The sequence below is a fragment of the Nothobranchius furzeri genome, chromosome 5 (genome assembly GCF_043380555.1).
Source record: "Nothobranchius furzeri strain GRZ-AD chromosome 5, NfurGRZ-RIMD1, whole genome shotgun sequence".
Taxonomy (NCBI): Eukaryota; Metazoa; Chordata; class Actinopteri; order Cyprinodontiformes; family Nothobranchiidae; genus Nothobranchius; species Nothobranchius furzeri.
This window is the reverse complement of record NC_091745.1, coordinates 17,854,767-17,875,820: the sequence shown is the minus strand read 5'-3', so window position 1 is coordinate 17,875,820 and position 21,054 is coordinate 17,854,767. Positions and strand designations below refer to the sequence as shown.

At 47.8% G+C, this 21,054-nt stretch overlaps 1 protein-coding gene across 2 annotated transcripts in view; it reads right to left on the bottom strand.

The window, feature by feature from the left end:
• Positions 1-20,713, bottom strand: part of LOC129157355 (G2/M phase-specific E3 ubiquitin-protein ligase) — a 34,836-nt gene extending 14,123 nt beyond the window's left edge. For both annotated transcript variants that reach the window (XM_070551493.1, XM_070551494.1), the window contains exons 1-4: positions 20,359-20,713; positions 19,125-19,344; positions 18,931-19,006; positions 18,549-18,841 (exon numbers count right to left, since the gene is read on the bottom strand). The gene's annotated coding sequence lies outside the window, so the exon portion shown is untranslated. The remainder of the gene's footprint in view (positions 1-18,548; positions 18,842-18,930; positions 19,007-19,124; positions 19,345-20,358) is intronic.
• Positions 20,714-21,054: the final 341 nt, after the last annotated feature.

Here is a 21,054-nt window from a genome sequence, read left to right as displayed (position 1 = left end):
TGACCAGACATGGCCACATGATCCTCAGCCGGTGACTCCCATGGAGGGAAACACTTACTCAGCTCAGCCTTTAAACAGATAAAGCCCATGGTCGCTGGGGCAACCATGGGCGAGCAGCAAGTCCTCACACTGCAGGTGAACAAAGGTGACGGAGGAGAAGGCACTCCCCTAGTTGGTCCCAGGAATGAGGGGGAGGTGGAAGTCAACGGGATGAAGTGCAGGGCACTCATCGACTCTGGCTCCCAGATAACCAGTATTACGCATCAGTACTGGCGCAGCCACCCCACCCTCCATAAACAAAAACTACAGCCCTCTAAGATACCCATAGAAGGTGCAGGGGGCCAGAGTGTCACCTACCATGGTGTGCTACGCATTAACCTAAAATTGTTGGGGAGAGAGTTTAAGGGTGTACCGGCTTTTGTTGTCCCTAACACAGAGTACCGCTCCTCGGTTCCTCTGCTTGTGGGAACTAATGTCCTCCGTGCCTCCAGAAGCCACCTCCAGGCCACCTATGGCCAGCAGTTCCTTCTCCAGGTCAAGGAGACTCATCCGGAGTGGTACACCTCCCTGCTAGAAATTGGGAACACTGAACAGTGTGATGTGGATGACACAGTGGGCCCCGTCGTTTACACTGGCCGTAAGGTACACATTCAAGCAGGGAAAGAGATGGATTTAAGGTGCAAAATAAAAGCTAGACCACAAAGAAAGACATATACAGCCCTAATTGAAGGCCACCCCTCCCTGCGGCTCAGCCAAGACATGCTGGTCGCCAGAGTTCTGGCTGATGTAAAGAAAGGATGTGCCCCAGTAAGGGTGATGAACCTCTCCGAGCATGCTATCACTATCAAGCCTCACACACATCTGGCCAAGGCATCACTGGTGGGAAGTATTGTGGACTTTTCAGACAGGATGCAGGGCAGTCATCATATTAGCGGAGGTGGAGAAGCATGTCTGGGTATGGGCCATGTGGTGGCAAGCCAAGAAGTGGATTTAAGTGGAGCAGACGTCGAGAACGAGCACCAGCGCTCCCTTCTTAAAGAGCTTGTGGAAAGGAACGTGGGTGTGTTCTCACAACACCCCATGGATTATGGTCATACAAAGACTGTGCAACATGAAATCCCTCTGGTTGACTCTAAGCCATTCCGACTGCCTTACCGTAAGATCCCCCCATCACAGTGGCAGGATGTGAGAAGGTTGCTGACAGAAATGGAGGCAGCAGGAGTTATCAGGCACAGCAAAAGCCCATACGCTTCACCTGTTGTGATCGTAACCAAGAAAGATGGATCACTAAGGCTGTGTATTGACTACAGGAAACTGAACTCCTGTAGCACGAGAGATGCTTTTCCTCTTCCCAGAATAGAGGAAGCCCTGGAGGCTCTAGGCCAGGCAAGATACTTCTCCACCCTTGACCTCACTTCTGGTTATTGGCAGGTGGAGGTGGCGGAGCATGACAAACACAAGACGGCATTCAGCACCCCCATGGGGCTGTTTGAAGCAAATCGTATGCCTTTTGGACTGCAGAATGCTCCCTCCACCTTCCAGAGACTCATGACCTGCTGCTTTGGCGATCTGAACTTCACCCACCTCCTAATCTATCTTGATGACCTCATCATATTCTCCAAAACCTTTGATGAGCATCTGGAAAGACTGCAGCTGGTGTTCGATCGGCTTCGGGAGCATGGCTTGAAGTTAAAGCCTTCTAAATGCCAGCTAGTGAGAAAGGAGGTTCAGTATCTGGGCCACTTGGTGTCTGCTGAGGGGATCCGGACAGACCCAGAGAAGATCAACAAGGTGAAAAACTGGGTGAGGCCCACAAATCGCAAAGAAGTGTTGCAATTTCTGGGGTTTGCTGGATACTATAGGCGGTATGTAAGTGGGTACTCTACCCTAGCTGCTCCCCTGTACCGCCTAACCGCGGGTGACCCCAGAAAGAAAAAGAGAGGGGGAAAGAACAGTCTGGCCACCATTCCACCCTTTTTGTGGACATATGAGTGTGAGAAGGCATTTCAGACCCTAAAAGAAAGACTGACAAGCGCTCCAGTGCTAGGATATCCTGACTATAGCTTGCCTTTTGTTCTGCAGACGGACGCCTCAGGGGAGGGTCTGGGCGCCGTTCTGGCTCAGGTCCAAGGGGGAGTTGAGAGGGTCATAGCCTTCGCCAGCAGAGGTTTGAGCCCAGCAGAGACAAGGTATCCTGCACACAAACTCGAGTTTCTTGCTCTCAAAAGGGCGGTCACAGATAAATTCTACGACCACCTCTATGGGCGTAGGTTCTCGGTACAGACAGACAATAACCCTCTCAAGTATGTTATGTCCTCAGCGAAGCTGGATGCCACAGGCCAGCGGTGGGTGTCGAGGCTGGCTTCTTTCGATTTTGATGTCCGGTATCGGAGGGGACAGAGCAACACAAACGCTGACGCCCTCTCTCGCATGTCTAACCAGGAGGTCATGCACATCCTGCAGACATTCCCTCAGTGGGTGGGTGTCGACGAACAGGGGCAGGGTGTGACACAGGCTACCCAGGAGACTCAAAGCCCCTCTGGCCATGGCGCGCACCCAGGGGAGGAACTAGAACTCGGGCCCCCTACATCCACTGAGCCTTACAGGGATGTGGGGATGGAATCCCTGCCCACCATGACCAAACAGGAGATTCGTGCTGTTGAGGGTCTGACCTCATGAGGAAATTACTATGCAGTGATTTTCTCCAAAATGACTGTGCTTAAATTGCTCTGAAAAGCAAATAATCACATCAGCGCCAAGAAACTTCATTTCCCATGATGCTTTGCACACGGAAGCATTGTGATGACGTCACCGCCTAGTACCAGAAACACGTTCTGCGCATGTGCGGGAAGCCGTGGAGCTTTTCCCACGAACTAAGACCATAAATCTTCAGCAGAGACAAAGAATCCTCGTTCTTTTGCCCAGGATACCTGGCGGTAAGGACACGCTTGTCAACGCTCCGTCAACTTGAGCACGCGGAAGCTCTAAGTGCCAAGTTGAGCCCACGGAACTGCTGGAAACTAAACTGCAAGCCCATCAGATCTGCTCGTTTCTGCTCCCCTCCAGCTGATGTTTGAGGACACACAACTGCGGAGGAAAGCAACAACTCCATCAAGCACGCTGTAAGTTATAACTCAGCACAGAAAGAAACTTTGCTGTCTCTGTCCAGCCCGTGGAGAAACACTCGTGAACGCCAAACAACGGAGAAAGCATCAAACCGACGGACGACGCCGAAAGCTGCGGAGAAACACGGAGAACCGTCAAATCAAAGAGGGAGGGACGCCTCGCTCTTCTGGTGATCAGCAACTCATCTCTTTCTCTCTCTCCTTCTTCTTCCGTTAACTCTATAGTCCAGAATAAGCAATAAAACCGCGCTATTGCTTAAAAAGTAGCTTCGTGTTTTCCTCTTTCGTCCCAAACACGTCCGTCGGGTCATTTTGAAAGAATAAACTGCTTATTGATCATTGTTTGGTATCTTAAAATGGTTTCTGTCATGGCCAGGCTGAAACTAAAAGATATTAATTTGTGATTAATCTTTTGTGTTGTTTCATGATCTTTTGAAATGTTTTGAGTGATTTAAGGTTAAGTTACTACTGATTCTAAGTGCTTTGGAAGTTAAAGTGCAAGTTGCCACCCACACTTTAGCCAGACAAAGGGGTCAGCCATCTTGTATTCAAGACTCTATTTTGAATCCATACACACGCACACACACACACACACACACACACACACACTACTCCTTTGTGAGAACAAAGGACCCCATTCATACATCCTCCATCACATGCAAACACATCCATCTTCAATCATATCACACGGTTATTATTCATCTATTCCACTGTTTATTCATTTGACAAATTGTTAATTAAATGTTATAAAATTCAGATTTTTGTGTCCAGTAGCTTTGTTGTGTCGAAGAGAAGTCTCTGCTCCGAGGATTCTACGAACTTCAAGAAAGACTGATAAGAGTTTTGGATTCATTTCCCTTTCTAATTAAAGGGTGGTGCCCCGAAGATATCTAAGAATATCTTAATTAATTAATAAATCAGTAAATAGTTCCATATTTACAGAATTTATTGAAGAATCCAAAAGTAAGTTAAAGCTTACGAATTGTTCGCTCCTAATAACCCCAACATTTTATTGGTGCCCCGTGTGAGGCTTGGATACACAGAGATTTCTATCCGGCACAAACAAACAAATAAATCCAAAGAGCTTGAATTAAAAATAATCCGTTGTTCAGCCTTGAACCAGCAACAGAGTGGTGCTGATTTCGCTGAGCAGGAAGCTGCATCGAACTCTCACCAGTAACTCAGTGCTTCTTTAAAGGTGCAACGTGTAAATTAATTCTGGTTGACCTTTTAGGTTAAAAATTCAGTTTTCCTTAAAGGTGCAACGTGTAATTAATTCTGGCTAACCTTTTAGGTTAAAATTCAGCTTTTCCTTAAAGGTGCAACGTGTAATTAATTCTGGCTAACCTTTTAGGTTAAAATTCAGTTTTTCCTTAAAGGTGCAACGTGTAATTAATTCTGGCTAACCTTTTAGGTTAAAATTCAGTTCCTCATTAAAGGTGCAGCGTGTAAGTAATTCTGACTAACCCTTTTAGGCTAAAATTAACTGCTAATTTAGCGACTTTAACTCACAGTGGCTATTATAACTAACTGAAACCTTCACTCAAAGACTGATAACACCCTGTTTGCTAATATTCTGAAGGAATAACTAGCATATTTAACACTGCAAGTGTTGTAAGACGTTGCTACGGCAACGCACCAGCTTTTGCTAAAATACTGAAAGGAATAGTATTTTAAGCGTCAGTCACGGCATTCCGTGCAATCTTAAAACGCTAAAACCTGTGCGCACAAAGGTTAATTTAGTGTTTTTCTGCTACAAAGCTAGCAGTTTGCTGCCAAAAGGTGCAGTTTGAGCTATCTGCAGAAGCTCTACTAGGCTATTTTTGGTTCGGTTGTTAAAAATGGAGGGACAGAGTAGTGAACTGACCAACTCCCAGCAACCAGGTGGCGCTGCGGCCCACGACTATGAACCTGGCCTACTTTCTGGACAAATATTGTCCAAACTGGTCGCGGTTGCTCGAGAACCCGACTACCCTTCTAGGGATTTCACTGAAGAACAGCGTAGCGACGAGCTAGAAGCTGTAATTGATCAAATAGAAAACCCGGATGGTACAAAACCAATCCAGGTTCACTTAGCTAAGTTAGCCCTGATCCTCTATCAGAGAGAACTCCAACATGATCGAGAGATCATGAAGCTCCAGAGCATGCTAGCTGAAAGGCAGCAAAATGGAAGGCAGAAGGATGACGAGGAGGAAGCCAGCACCGATTCTGGGGAAGATGGGGAGAAGACCCCGCCCCCTTCTGCTGATGACAACAGACAGTGGGAAGGGGGGGAACACCGTGACTCTGAGGCTGAGCCAGAGTGCTCTCCCACACCGGTACGAAAGCAAGCCGGCAAAGCCAACCAGGGTCCGCCCAGGACGATCGCCAAAGACCAATTGGTTTCCTCCACCCAAGGTAGCGAGGGACCGCCGTCCCGCCGTAAAGGTAGGCTACCTCCTGATACGGCTCCATACGATAATCAACAGTATGTGGTGTGGGACTCTCTGGACGGACGCACGCCGCAGGGGAGAGATGAAGCTTATCTGTCCCAACCTTCGGCCCCGTTCCCTACACACACTATAGGGCATTCAGGACCACCTAGGGGCCGAGAGCAGTTCACCCTCGAATCCCAGGTTGGACCCTCATCTTCACGGCCTTCTCAATCAGTGAGAAGTCGACCAGCTGAGCGGCACCTCTATTTAGACCGCTCCCCCAGTCCACAAAGGGTGCAAGGTGCCGATTGGGGTTATGCACCCCAAGCTGCACCTCAACCATCCACCCATCCTAGCTACTCCGGTATTCGGCATGCCGGTAACCAGCTGCAGGACAAAGCATCATACGCCAGTCCGTATCCGGACAAAGTGTATTACGCAGAAGCCCCAGTTGAAAGACGCAGGCTGCACTACGCAGACGTGCCCCTGGAGGAGGACCTCCCAAGACACCCACGTGACGTGCCAGCAGCCCGCCACAGCATGCCGAACCCCGATTTGGGCCCCAGGAGTCAACAGTGGGAGCCCAGAGCACACCAGCGATATCCAGCACCCTCTGAGACAGACCGTGGGTCAGAGTCAGAGGATGATGCGCCGTACCATGAGTCAGGGCTCCGTGTACGTCAAATTGAATCGCTAGCTAAAGATATAGAACGCTTTGATCCTAACACCAATGAATCCAACGTCGACGATTATCTCAGGGAGATAGAACGTTGTCTGCTTGATCTTCCAGCACCTTCTTCAAGGGAAAAGCTCAAGCTAATTTGGAAAACCACATCTAGAACGGTGCACGGTTTCATGGAAACTCTACCACCTGACATTCGAGATCGGTACTCCTCGCTCTGCCGAGCGTTGAGAGATGAATACGCCACGTATGCAGACTCTGCGTCAGCTACAATGGGGGCCTTCTCCATCAAACACGGGAGAAACGAACCCCCCAGAGAGTATTATCGCCGACTCAAAAGTGCTTATTTCCAAGGTCGAAACGGCCCTGGGCTCGAGGAAGACCCTGCCTTCAGATCCCTGTTCATTCACAACCTGCACGAGTGTGTTCGCTCCGAAGTCTCAATGTATTGTCGGATGAAAAAACTGACAACTCAGGAGATTAGGAGATACGCTCAACAGGCTTGGGAAGCCGGCGGAAAGCCCCAAAAGCCTGACGCACATCACCGCGTCATGCACCTAGCTCCCGACACCGAGCCGCGTTTGGAGCTCGAAGGCACAGAAGCTCCACCCACTAAGCCAAAATCTGCTAAACCTAGACCTGTTAAACCGCGAGAGCAGTCCCAATCTCCTCAACAGGGGAAGGGGGGTGCTGATTGGCCGCCTAGGTCTGGACAATCAGACAGGAAGTGGCCCAACCAAAACCAACGGCAGGCAGGTTGGAACAGTGGAAGGTTTAAGGAGCGCCGCCAACAGGTAAGTCCCGAACGCAAGTCCGCAGGTGAGTACTTGACCAAAGCCGACCTCCAGGAGATGTTTCAGCAGTTCCTAGCTAAACAGAAGGAACAGCTGAGATCTGCAGGAGAGACCCCTGCACCAAAGTCTTCTTCTAAGAAGCCAGACCCAGAGCCAACGTCCGCATGACTAGGCGTGGCTCAACCTCCCAGCGTGGCCAGGACCTACCTGATCAGCTGGGGAAACACTACTGGTAGATCACAGGAGTCTCCTGAAATCTACCCCCCAGAGAAACCTGATACTAAATTTCTGAAGTTCCTTGGTGACTTAACAAACCATGATCATGCTCGCCGTTTGTACTGTAGCACCAAGGTAGGTGGATGCATACAGGTTGATGCTCTGCTGGATACCGGCTCAGAAATCACCCTGATGTGCTCCACACTGTTCCATCGCGTGTCTGACACCATGCGGTCGCTCGGGAAACCAGTCCAGGTAGAACCCTGTGACCTGAAAATCACCAGCTACACCCAGACCCGGGAGTGTATCACTCACCGGGCGTGGCTGGACATCACCTTCCAAGACATGACTCTGGTTCACCCGTTTTATGTCTGCCAGCTAGACACTGAACCACTTCTCATTGGTCAGGACCTGCTTGAACGTCTAGCTCCCCTCATCGACTGCCAGAAGGGTCAACTGTGGGCCCAGGTGGACACACCTAAGCCCTGGAACCCGGATAGCAGCCGACCATCCTCCATTCTTGAAGTCAGCATAAGTGAGCAGCAAAACCCTTGTTCCAAGGTCATGCCCCTCCCTACAGCTCCCACAGACGATGTCCGCCTGCAAAGGCATGAAACCGCTCCTGGAACTCCGTTCCGCACACATTCATCTTTTCTCTGCTCGCTGAAGAACGTCAGCCTGCAGCCATATGCACCACACATAGTTGGTGGTCTTACCATCAACTGCACCCACATCTCAGATGCTCGCCTTGCTCTTTGGTCTGAAAAGTCAGCCATCAGCCAGCAGACGTTTGAACACCTGCGTCAGAAGGACCCCCTTCTGGTCAGCGTGACACGTAGCCATCGGCTCTTGTCACCTACTTGGCCGCAGAGGCTCCTGAAAGCGCCAGAGGTCTGCTCTCTGACTATCCAACTTGGAGCAAGACAGGTCACACATACATTCAGCATCATACCACAGCTTGATCCACCTGCACTCATTGGAGCAGATCTGCTGGTTCGACTCGGTGCCCAGCTGGACACTTGCAATCAAGTCCTTTGGGCCCGAGCCACACCTTCCTCTGAGCCTCGCTCAGAAGGCCGTGAACACTTGCTGTCCGGTCAGACCATTCCACAGGCCTGCCGTGCAGTGGTTGAGGCCAGCACGGTTCTGCCCCCACTGGTCAAAGGAGTGCCTGTTCGTCTGACTCTGATGAAGCATCAGAAGCTGCCAGGCACACAGGCCTTCTTCCAGCCATCACCACACTTCTTGGAGCTCAACTTAGCCGTCTGTGGCACGCCACTCTTGGAGCTGAACAATCGTTCTGCGTACTTGTTGGTCGAAAATCCGACCCAGAGTCCTATCCACATGCCGGCAGGAAAGCCCTTGGGCATGCTGATAGATAGCTCATTCCATGACTTCGAACTTTCAGTCCCCGTGATCGGACAACTTCCGTTGTTCTTGAACGACAGACAGGTTGGTGCAGACACATTCAGTACTTTCCCTTCACAAATGATTACCATCAAGCGGCATGAAGCCCTTCCTAAGGAACCCATTTGCAGTGCAACCTTAGATACTGACAGCGGTCAGTGTCTAATGGTTTTTGCAATAAATACTCAACCCTCTGAGTCACCGGTTGAAAGCCCGGAACACCAGAGACCCTCCTCCTCTGAACCTTATGACGGCTTCGAGGCCGAAGTCAGCCAGCAGCTTGACAAAGCGGATGCGCTGGAGTCAGAGGAGCAGAGAGCAGAGCTTAGAAGCCTGTTCTATGAGTTTCAGTCCGTCTTATCCAGGGACTCCCTGGACTGTGGACTCACAAACCTGCACACGGTTCGCATTCCGACGAACCCGAATGCCCCTCCTACTTTTGTACGTCAGTACAAGATTCCCCTCGCTGCTTATGAGTCGATCCAAGAGATCCTCGATCAGCTGAAGGAGAAAAACATCATCAGAGAGTGTAACTCCACTTACAACTCTCCCATCTGGCCGGTTCTGAAACTGACTGGGAAATGGCGTCTCACCATAGACTATCGTGCACTGAACAAACAAGTACCTCTCTCCAGGTGGCCTATGATCCATTTAGATCAGGAGCTAGCCAGAGTCAGAGATGCTCGTTTCTTCTCTACGGTTGACGTAGCCAACGGCTTCTGGACCATGAAGGTTGAGCCGGCGGACCAGTATAAACTGGCTTTCTCCTTTGGAAATCGCCAATATACTTGGAACCGCTGCCCCTTTGGCTACTCTAACTCACCTGCCGAGTTCAACATCTTCCTCCACAAAGCCATGTCAGATGCTGCTTCCAGAGGGAACCTCATATATGTCGATGACATCTTGATGAGGAGTCGAACCTTCGAGGAGCACCTGGTTGAGCTCCGTCATGTGCTGCAACAGCTCGCTGACGCCGGAGCTAAATTGGCGATTCTCAAGGGACAGTGGTGTCGAACCAAAGTGGAGTATGTTGGACTGCTGGTTGGCCCTAATGGAGTCGAGCCCCAAGCGGGACGCATTAGAGCCATTCAGGACATCAAAGCCCCAGCTAATCTGACTGAACTCAGGAGCTTCCTCGGAGTCTGCAACTACTCCAGACAGTTCATTGAGGAGTACGCTGAAACAGCGAGGCCCCTCACTGAGCTGCTTCGGAACGACACACCTTTCGTGTGGGACAGACCCCAAGAACTCTCCTTCCAGTTCCTAAAACAGAAGTTGGCGTCCGCACCCTGTCTGGCTTACCCAGACAAGGATAAAGAGTTCTACATAGAGGCTACTTTCTCCTCTCACTGCCTGAGCGCTGCTTTGAAGCAGAAACACGATCAGGACATGAGAGTTGTGGCATACGCCAGCAAGCCTCTGAGCAAGGTGGAACTCCAGTTCTCAGACTGCGAGAGAGCTCTCCTCTCTACAGTCTGGGCCGTCGAACACTTTCGTAGTTACATCGGTGGACAGAAAGTGATCATTGAAACGTGTCATCAGCCCGTCACCTTCCTAAACAGCCAGCGTCTGCGCGAAGGAAGAGTGTCAAACAGCCGCATTGCGACGTGGATGATGGTGCTCCAAGGATACAACATTGAGGTCAAGTATGGTCAGAACACCAAGCTAGCGCTAGGACAAGGGCTAGCAGGCTGCCAGCACTGTGACTCTGACTCCGTCATGGGCCCCCTGGACACACCTGCCGCAGTCTACCCAACCGCATACAATCATCGCTACTTTGATGAGAATGTTTGCCAAGGGCTTCCGAAAGTTTACACTGATGGATGCTCCTACCTTCACGAAGGCCAGCTCCGTGCTGGGGTTGGAGTCGTTTGGGTGGACTGTGACACTAAGCAACCAAATCACTACCGGTTGGGCCAAAAGTCTAGTCAGTATGCCGAAATTGCTGCAGTGTTGATAACCCTCCAGCAGGCGGCAGCCTTGGACATCACTCAAATCGTCCTTTGCTCTGATTCAAACTACGCTAGACACAGCTTCATCTCTCACTTCCCCATGTGGAAGGAGAATCACATGAAAAACGCCAGGAACAGAGACGTGAAACACTCGGAGTTATTCCTAGCGTGTGATCTGCTCACCACTGAGAAAGGCATAATGGTCTACTGGAAAAAGGTCAAAGGTCACTCCAGGACCATAGGTCCGGAGAAAGATGGTAATGACGAAGCTGACCGCCTTGCTAAGCTCGGTGCTGACCAGGGAACCTGTTGGGAATTCAAAGACGAGTGGCTTCCTCCCAAGGCCGTTCACGAGGTCTGTGCGATTACTCGTCGCCATGCTAAACAGGCAGACGAACCTCAGAACATTGGGGTACCCGTGTTTCTAGGCAGACAACCACAGGACGCGGACCTAGTCACCATGCAGGAACAAGATCCTGACCTGAAGCTCATCCGCGAGCTTCTCCAAAAGGGCCCGATGTCTAAACAACCGTCCCCACCTACTGGCGCAAGTCAAGATTTGGTAAACCTGCATCGTCAACTCAAGCACCTGAAACTACAAAACGATTTGTTAGTTTACATGCGTGACGACCACAGCCCGCCGCGCTGGGTTGTTCCACTCGACCACAGAGGAGTGATGCTTGCCTACGCCCACGACACTCCGGTTGGAGGTCACCGCGGAGCAAAAGCTACCCTCGCGTCACTGACAGAAGTAGCATATTGGCCGTCGATGTCCAAGGACGTACACAGCTATGTCCAAGGCTGCCTCATCTGTGCCCAGTTTCAACCCTCCCAGCCGCTTGCTAGAGCACCACTGCAACGCAGGGGAATAACCTTCCCTTGGTCCCACCTGCAGATCGACTGGGTTGGACCGGTTCCCAAATCGGCAAGAGGAAACAAATACATGCTAACTGTAACTTGCAGTTTCACAAAGTGGGTGGAATGCCTTCCAGCGCCAAACGATACAGCCGTCACAACCGCTGTACTGCTGATTAACCACGTTTTTAGTCGATGGGGACTTCCACTCTGCATTGACTCTGACCCAGGAACTCATTTCACATCCAGTGTAATGACGTCCCTGTTTGAACTTTTGGGAGTGGAAGTGAGATTCCACCTCCCCTATCACCCACAGTCATCCGGACAGGTCGAACGGATGAACCGCACGGTCGTCTCTATGCTCAAAAAGTACGTCTGCTCCACTGGGAAGGACTGGGACGTCAAGCTCCCTCTGGTCCTGATGGCCATACGGTCCACTCCACAGCGATCCACGGGGGTTACGCCCTTTGAGATGATGACCGGCAGACTGATGACTCTACCACTGCACCTCCTGTATCACCCAGAGGATGTCAGTGTTGCCACTGCTTATACCGCTCATCAGTATGTGGCAGACTTGAAAACACACCTCAGAGCTACGTTCGCGCACGCTCAGAAGAAACTGGAGACCAACGTAGAAGGCGCTAAGGCCTACTACGACCAAAAGACAACCAGCCGCGAATACGAGGTGGGTGACAAAGTATTCTACTTTTGGTTCGCCCAACCGGCACGCAAAGCTAAGAAGTTCCTGCCCTGCTGGTCAGGACCATTTGAGATCGTGGCAAAACTCTCTCCAGTTGCATACAGGTTACGCATCACCAAAGCGAGACAGGAGCCTGTCTACAAATGGGTGCATGCAAACCAAATCAAACCCTACGTCAAACCATCCCCGCGGGTACAGAGACCAGACTCCCCGCAGGAGGTAGACGTAGTCGCTACATAGTTCTATGCATGGAAATGGAAAGGGGGGAAAGTGCACGTTTAACCCACTAACATGTACTAACCGACAAAGAACCAGGTCGTCCCCCCCCCCCCCCCCCCCCCACCGTCACTTTCACTAACCAAGAGAAACTCCTTCCTAGACCGCTAACAGGATGTACCTACTAAAACCTTACAGGGTGCTCTGGTACCTATTCTAGGCTCTGATTAATGAATCTCTACGTGCAATCAAGACTTTGTCTGAAACCATACCTCAGGATATTGTGTACACACGAGTGGTGAGAGATTTGATGTAGGACCTGCTCAGGGAAGTAAGTTCCACGCTGGACAGCTTGGTTGAAAGTCGTATTTCCCCGTACTTGGTACCACTGGACCTGCTCAAAGTTAGCTTGACAGCTGCTACCCCTCTACTGTGCACCTTTCACAAATCCACCTAGCGTACAGCCTAAGTAGTGCAATGCCCATTCACGTTGAAAAAAAAAATTAGAACTCGGTTTCCTGTTAAACGTTCCCATAATTGTGACACCTCACATCTATAGGTTTAGGTCGATGCTGAACATTGGTATTTGAAAGGACGGTAGGCATTTCCACTTTGAACTAGAAACCTGACACTCCATCACCTCAACCTCGAACAGCATGACTCAGAGATTGAGGTCATGGACGCTTTCCAGGGTTATAACTTTGCCTTCGATTTAGAAATTGACCAACAATTACTGATTGAAGGAACCAAATTTGCTAAGTTCACACAAAACCCGCGTGAACTTACTTTGACGCCCAAGACGCTACATTGACACAGATTATACAACCTTAATCTGCACATTGGTCGCCCTGGGGATGGGATGGCTCATCACGGCCGTGATTGCTTATTCCGCCTACAGGCGTGTTAAGAAACTCCAAGATAAGATGCACTTGCTCACCTACGGTGTGCCTCGTGACCGCGTTCGGGGAGACTCCAAGCGCGAATGTACCACACCTGTCTAAAGGGGGTGAGCAACATTTTCTTTGTTATTCTGTAACCCTAAGAGTAGTTCTCACTTTAGTCTACCTCACATTTTTTATCTGAGTGTTGCATTATGTCACATTCTTTATAAGCTACACACTGAATGTATGACCTAAGAATGTATTTTATGAGACCTCAAGGTTGCTATGAATTTTCTTGGATGTTATATGTTATATGTTTGTTTTTTTTGGGTTTTCTGTATTTTTTTGTTTCTTACTTGGTCACATATTAACTAGTGGTTATGTGCCGGCCCAGCTCAGTCTGTCAATGACTCTGTCTGACGCACCAGCACATTGTAGTACCTCTTAGTTTTATGGTCCTTGTTTTAGCCCAAAGACTGTCCTGATCCACCCTTTGGACCAAAAAGGGGGGAATCTTGGGACCACATAGGTCAATGCGCGTTTGCGAACTATGGACCTCGTACATCACCGCGTGCTCCATAAACTGAACTGTATGGCCGGCGGTGAGATGCCTTTGTGTCCCCTCGTGGAGTTAACCGCCCACCGACCTTCCTCCTTCTACACTACTACCTCTCGCATGGACGACATCATCATTGCGTACCACCTGCGTGAGTGGCTTCTTCTCGTTATGCGCGTTGGGGACTATCCCGTTTCCTATCCTCTTTGTGCCTGACCAGGATCAAAGACCAAAGGCGCCAGGATCCAAGACAAAGACCAAAGACAAAGGCGTCCAAGGAGACCAACGTCCTAAGGGACAAACCCACCTGTGCTTCCGACAATCAAGTCGACCTACGTTCATGAGGAACAAACCCATCTGTGCTTCCGACGATCGAGCTTTGGGCGCGATCCCCGAAACCAAAAGGGGGAATGTTGAGGGTCTGACCTCATGAGGAAATTACTATGCAGTGATTTTCTCCAAAATGACTGTGCTTAAATTGCTCTGAAAAGCAAATAATCACATCAGCGCCAAGAAACTTCATTTCCCATGATGCTTTGCACACGGAAGCATTGTGATGACGTCACCGCCTAGTACCAGAAACACGTTCTGCGCATGTGCGGGAAGCCGTGGAGCTTTTCCCGCGAACTAAGACCATAAATCTTCAGCAGAGACAAAGAATCCTCGTTCTTTTGCCCAGGATACCTGGCGGTAAGGACACGCTTGTCAACGCTCCGTCAACTTGAGCACGCGGAAGCTCTAAGTGCCAAGTTGAGCCCACGGAACTGCTGGAAACTAAACTGCAAGCCCATCAGATCTGCTCGTTTCTGCTCCCCTCCAGCTGATGTTTGAGGACACACAACTGCGGAGGAAAGCAACAACTCCATCAAGCACGCTGTAAGTTATAACTCAGCACAGAAAGAAACTTTGCTGTCTCTGTCCAGCCCGTGGAGAAACACTCGTGAACGCCAAACAACGGAGAAAGCATCAAACCGACGGACGACGCCGAAAGCTGCGGAGAAACACGGAGAACCGTCAAATCAAAGAGGGAGGGACGCCTCGCTCTTCTGGTGATCAGCAACTCATCTCTTTCTCTCTCTCCTTCTTCTTCCGTTAACTCTATAGTCCAGAATAAGCAATAAAACCGCGCTATTGCTTAAAAAGTAGCTTCGTGTTTTCCTCTTTCGTCCCAAACACGTCCGTCGGGTCATTTTGAAAGAATAAACTGCTTATTGATCATTGTTTGGTATCTTAAAATGGTTTCTGTCATGGCCAGGCTGAAACTAAAAGATATTAATTTGTGATTAATCTTTTGTGTTGTTTCATGATCTTTTGAAATGTTTTGAGTGATTTAAGGTTAAGTTACTACTGATTCTAAGTGCTTTGGAAGTTAAAGTGCAAGTTGCCACCCACACTTTAGCCAGACAAAGGGGTCAGCCATCTTGTATTCAAGACTCCATTTTGAATCCATACACACGCACACACACACACACACACACACACTACTCCTTTGTGAGAACAAAGGACCCCATTCATACATCCTCCATCACATGCAAACACATCCATCTTCAATCATATCACACGGTTATTATTCATCTATTCCACTGTTTATTCATTTGACAAATTGTTAATTAAATGTTATAAAATTCAGATTTTTGTGTCCAGTAGCTTTGTTGTGTCGAAGAGAAGTCTCTGCTCCGAGGATTCTACGAACTTCAAGAAAGACTGATAAGAGTTTTGGATTCATTTCCCTTTCTAATTAAAGGGTGGTGCCCCGAAGATATCTAAGAATATCTTAATTAATTAATAAATCAGTAAATAGTTCCATATTTACAGAATTTATTGAAGAATCCAAAAGTAAGTTAAAGCTTACGAATTGTTCGCTCCTAATAACCCCAACAGTGCAGGGCAGAAAAAAGACCTTGTTATTGGCCCTGTCTTGCACTATAAGAGTATGAACCAGAGACCACACCGCAGTGAGCGAAGGAGTGGTCAAGCACACGTGCGCCTTCTCTTAAAGGAGTGGAGAAGGTTAGTGGTAAGGGATGGCATCCTGTACCGCTGCGTCCAAGACAGCCAAAGGGGAGTAGTTGAGCAATTGGTGCTACCAGAGGATTTGCGTTTATCAGTTAAGACTGCTCTCCACGATGACTCAGGCCATCTTGGTTTTGAGAGGACATTGCACATGATAAGGGAGAGATTTTTTTGGCCACAGATGTTTCAGGAAATCAAGGCTTGGTGCGAGCAATGTGAGAGGTGCTGCCTTAGAAAAACTCCAACTGCAGGAGTCAGGGCCCCCCTGGTCAGTATCCACAGCAGTGCCCCCTTGGAGCTAGTTTGTGTGGATTTTTTGACTCTGGAGAAATCAAAAGGTGTTATCGAAAATGTCCTCGTGGTCACTGACCACTTCTCACGCTATGCGCAAGCATACCCCACTAAAGACCAAAGAGCCAGCACAGTGGCTAAGGTGCTGTATAGAAACTTTTTCTGTCGGTTTGGCTTCCCAGCAAAATTGCACGCAGACCAAGGGCGCAATTTTGAAAGTGCTGTGGTAAAGGAGCTTTGTAAATGCACCGGCATCACTAAAACCCGCACTATGCCTTATCACCCACAGGGCAATGGCACGACCGAATGGTTTAACCGCACCCTCATGAACATGCTGGGGACACTAGAACCTCACCTGAAGCCCCGGTGGCACGAATATGTGGATGCAATGACACACGCCTACAACTGCACCCGCCATGATTCGACAGGGTACACACCATACTACTTGATGTTTGGCAGGCACCCACGGCTCCCTGTCGATTTGGTGTTTGGACTATCAACCACTAATGGGTCGGGGGGATATAGCGAGTATGTTCAGACCCTGCATGACTGCTTGTCACGGGCTTATGCACAGGCTAATCAGGCCTCTCGCCAGGCTAAGGGCCATCAGAAAAGATACTATGACCGACACGCAACCAGTCACAGCTTCAGTCCAGGTGACAGAGTCCTGGTTAAAGTGTGTCATGTGGAGGGGCGAAGCAAACTCGGAGACAAGTGGGAGTCACGTCCATACATTGTGGTGAAGAAACAGCCAGACATGCCGGTGTATGTGGTGCGATCAGAGAATGGCGATACAGAGAGAGTGGTCCACCGCAACCTACTCACACAGTGTATGTTTCTTCCTGTGGAGCAGGTGGGAGAGGAGGCAAGGGAGGAAATGGAGCTTGACGTGGAGGAGGTTCATGGAGGAGAGGTTGAGGACACACAGGACAGTGGAGAGCAGGCTGGTGAAGAAATCAGACAGGAGGAAGAGTCAGACACAATCAAGGACGGGGAGGCAGATAGCCTGGAAGGGGGTGTGGAGGGAGTTTCACCTGAAGCATCAAATACATCTCTTGCCCTCACAGGACCAGAGGAAAGGGACACAGGGGCTGGACAAGGGAGTGAAGAGGGGAGGGGGAATGAAACTGCCAGGGGCACCCCCTCATCTCCCAGACCAAGTGAACCAAGGAGGAACTTGCCGAGGAGTCGGCATCCCCCAAAGAAACTGACTTATGGGTTAAGAGTTATTGAACCAGGGGAGGATCAGAAGAAGATAGAAAGGGGATGGAAGCTGTGGCAGAGGGCAAAAGCAAAGAGGGCTGCAAGAAACATGTAGGATAATACAGCCAGTGTACCCATACTAATAGGATACACAAATAGACATTGTTGCATTATACTGCGCATCCTCCACCACCGCTATTCTTATATACATTTTGAGACTGTTCTGTTTTGTTTTGTTTGATGACCGGGACGCCATCACTTAAAGGAGGGGCGGATGTAAGGCAGTGACTGGAATAAGTCACAAGGTGTCGCTGTTGAGCTGGATATATATTGTAGATTTTAGCAATTTTGACCATTTGTCCTCTGCAGGACACCGTAGTTCAGTTTTATCGTTCGCGCGGGCGCCATTTTGGGTTCAGTGTTTACTGTGATTTGTAAAGGTAAGCACTATCCGTGGTGTACTGCAATGGTTTTGTTTAAAATAAGTGTTCCACTGTGTAAAATGGCGGTTTGCTAAGCATATAGTGTGTTTGTTGGGAGGTTCATGTGTTGTCTGATGACAGTATGAGTAGTTTGTGTGCACGTTTCGTTCTGTAATATAAGCGGCAATTTTGGGTTACATCCCCGCTAGTTAGCATAGCCCCCATTCGGGCAAAGTAATGCATTAGCTGTTCAGTTACGGTTTGCTGATAATCCTGCAAACTGTGTTTTGGGTCATACTAATTTCTGAGACCGAAGAATTGTGTAAAGATGCCTTGACTACATGATTATTTCTTGTTTAATGTGTTTTATTTTATATTTGTTGTTGGCTTACGCTGTGATTTGATAATGATGCAGTGTTTACTGTGATTTGTAAAGGCCAGCAGCGGAGTCGGAGTGGTGTTTGCCCCATCATCTAAATAAAGAAAAAGACGGCGCGGTCCGAGCCACAAATTGAACGCCTGTGTCCGACTGGTCTCTCTATTGTGCACCCCCATCCAACACAAAATTACACAACGCAGAGTCCGGGGTGTAGGGAGGCCCCTGCATGGGTTGGGTTACATATATATATATATATATATATATATATATATATATATATATATATATATATATATATATATACATTTATAAAATGACTTATTTTCATAATGACAGGGTATCTCAACAACCTAAAGTAGACCAACAAAATTTATTATTTATAAGGTTGCTTGACATCTAAAATCCCTAAAAGTAATTACACATATAATTTGCATTTACTTACCTCTGGTTCCGAATCTAGTTCTGAATCAGAAACTGTGTCTGGGGCACTGCACTGTTTTACATGTAGGGCAAGAAGCTGCAAAGGCATGATTTTAAGGCAAGTCTTGCATTCAGCCTTTGGCATGAGGCCAAATTCTTGTGCATCGTGAGGTAGAGGTGTCAGATCAAATTCTTCCTGTAAAGGAACAATGTACAGCATGGTTTTCCCCCCTGCAGATGCACTTCTTATTGTACTTCCAGTGTATCCCTCTGATTCTGGAGGAACAACAGATAAATGGCGCCGTCCATTTCCTCCTGCCAAAATTTAGAAAAAGTCAGAGGAGCTCAGCAGTGAGTAACTACACCAGCTCAATCACAAGATACAGATGAGTTATTTGTAATACCAGCTGCTTTGTACAAAAGCCATCCACCACTGATTGTTTTCATCTTTGGATATGTACTCTGAAACAAGCTGGAGACCTAAAATACAAGACAAGCACAAATTTATGTTTTTCTTAATTTACAACTAATACATATTGCTGCCTGTTGATAGTGATTGTCAACACAAATAAAATTACATTTTTATGAAAATAAGTACCTCTGCATGAGTAAAGCCTTTTGGCATCAAAAGAGTTCTTTTTCCCAGACCTGCCTGCATGTGCTGCAAGTCTTGAACAGGTGAAGGAGTTGTGTCAAAATTTTTGCACAGAAGAAAAACTGTAAAGTTGAATGAGCTCCAGTGTTTGGCAATCTTTGTTGGCCTGTACATGCATGGTCAATTTCGCTTTGTCCCCCGCCTAAACAGTCCAGGAAAAGACCTGTAATTGACAGGATTTGTAAATAATAAACAGTCACTTTGACTGATGTAAACATAAGTAAAAAAAAGTATATATATATATATATATATAAAGTTGATTCAAATAAAGCACTGCTCATAACATGGTAGAAGAATATTTATTTTTAAACATGATTAAACTTAGACCTGGCCATTTCTTCATCCATGCTCTGCGGCTGCCTTGAGTTCTGTCCCTGACTGTTATCTGTTCTGCTGTTGCCCAATGACTGGTTCAAAACTGACAGAATATTCTGGACAGCCTCTGTGGCCGCCTCAGCAACTTGGGGAGATCTTTGCTATTGAGTGAAGTTGTAATGGTTAAGTACTGCATCTTATACATACGTAGGTAATAGCCCCAATATATATAGCCTCTAATGTTGGACTTTCTGTGTTCAGAAACATTATAAAAAGCTCAATTCAAACAATTATTTCTCAAATTTGTATGCTGTTGGCAAGACAAATCTTTGGCCAAGAGGAGAGACTGATATTTACCTGACTAATACTATCACCTAGGATTAACTGTGTTATATAGCCCAACATAAGAAAACTTCAGTTCAATTTGAACATACGCTTCAGTATACATTTAACATATACCTGAGTCCTTCTGCCTTGTTTATTTGGTTCTTTATCGGAAGCAATGCTGTTGCATTACTCTAAAGTGAAAAAAAATATGACTTCAGTTAAAACACAGGTTAGCTCCAGTAGCTACAAACTCTCTGACTTTGCACTGATTCCTATGGCTAATCAACAAGATTATTAATGTAGGCTGCACACGCAGGGGTGGGGGTGGGTGATATGCGCTGGTTTAGTTATGATACCGTTCCTCGCTTAGACTGGCAGGTGACCAAGCAAAGCCCTGCTAAAGCATTCGGGTACTGGCTAGCACTTTGGCTAGGTAGCTAGCGATCTAACGTCTGGTTAATGCCTGACTTGGCTTTACTTAAGGGTTTTAACTCAGGGTTTCCAAGAAAATATCAAATAAACGATCAATACTCACTTTGATCCACAGTACACAGGGGAAACATGAACGTGGGTGGCGCTAAGACCCGTGAGGAACAAGTAAAATCGCGGGACAGCGTCACTTCTGGTTCCGGGTCACAAACTGTCATTCAGGATCACACTGTCCAATGGGAGAGCACTTCTCTTATGTCCCACCCACCCGAGAGGGTTGGGCCAGAATTGCAATCAAAACCTCACGCAGCGAAAAGGAGAAAGCCGAGAAGTGAAACTGCTAATCTGGTAGCGAGAGCAAAAATCTGAGCAGTGAGAATGAAACAAAGGAAAATGAAAAGAAAAATACGTGGAGTCAAACATAATAAATACAAATACTTTTATTACTCATTTTAATAAGTTGATTCGTATAGTAAGTTTCACTTTTGAAACGATTTTTTTTTTTGCAATTTATTTTCTTTCTCGCACATTCTTAATTTTTGTTTGACCTTCTAAGAGTTTTTCTTGAAATTATTGGCCCAAATCTAGTCCCACACTATTTGTCTTAAACGTTCACAATGAGGATATATTAATCCTTTTTGCAATATTTGCGATTGAAAGATGGTTTGTGGTAAGAACGGGCTTTCTTTATGTTACAGCCTCGATACTAAAAAATAAATAAACAATGTAAAATTGCACCCTGTATTGAATGTAAAGTCAAACGTTGAATAAATGGAAATAAACAATTCTCCAGCGATTTGAT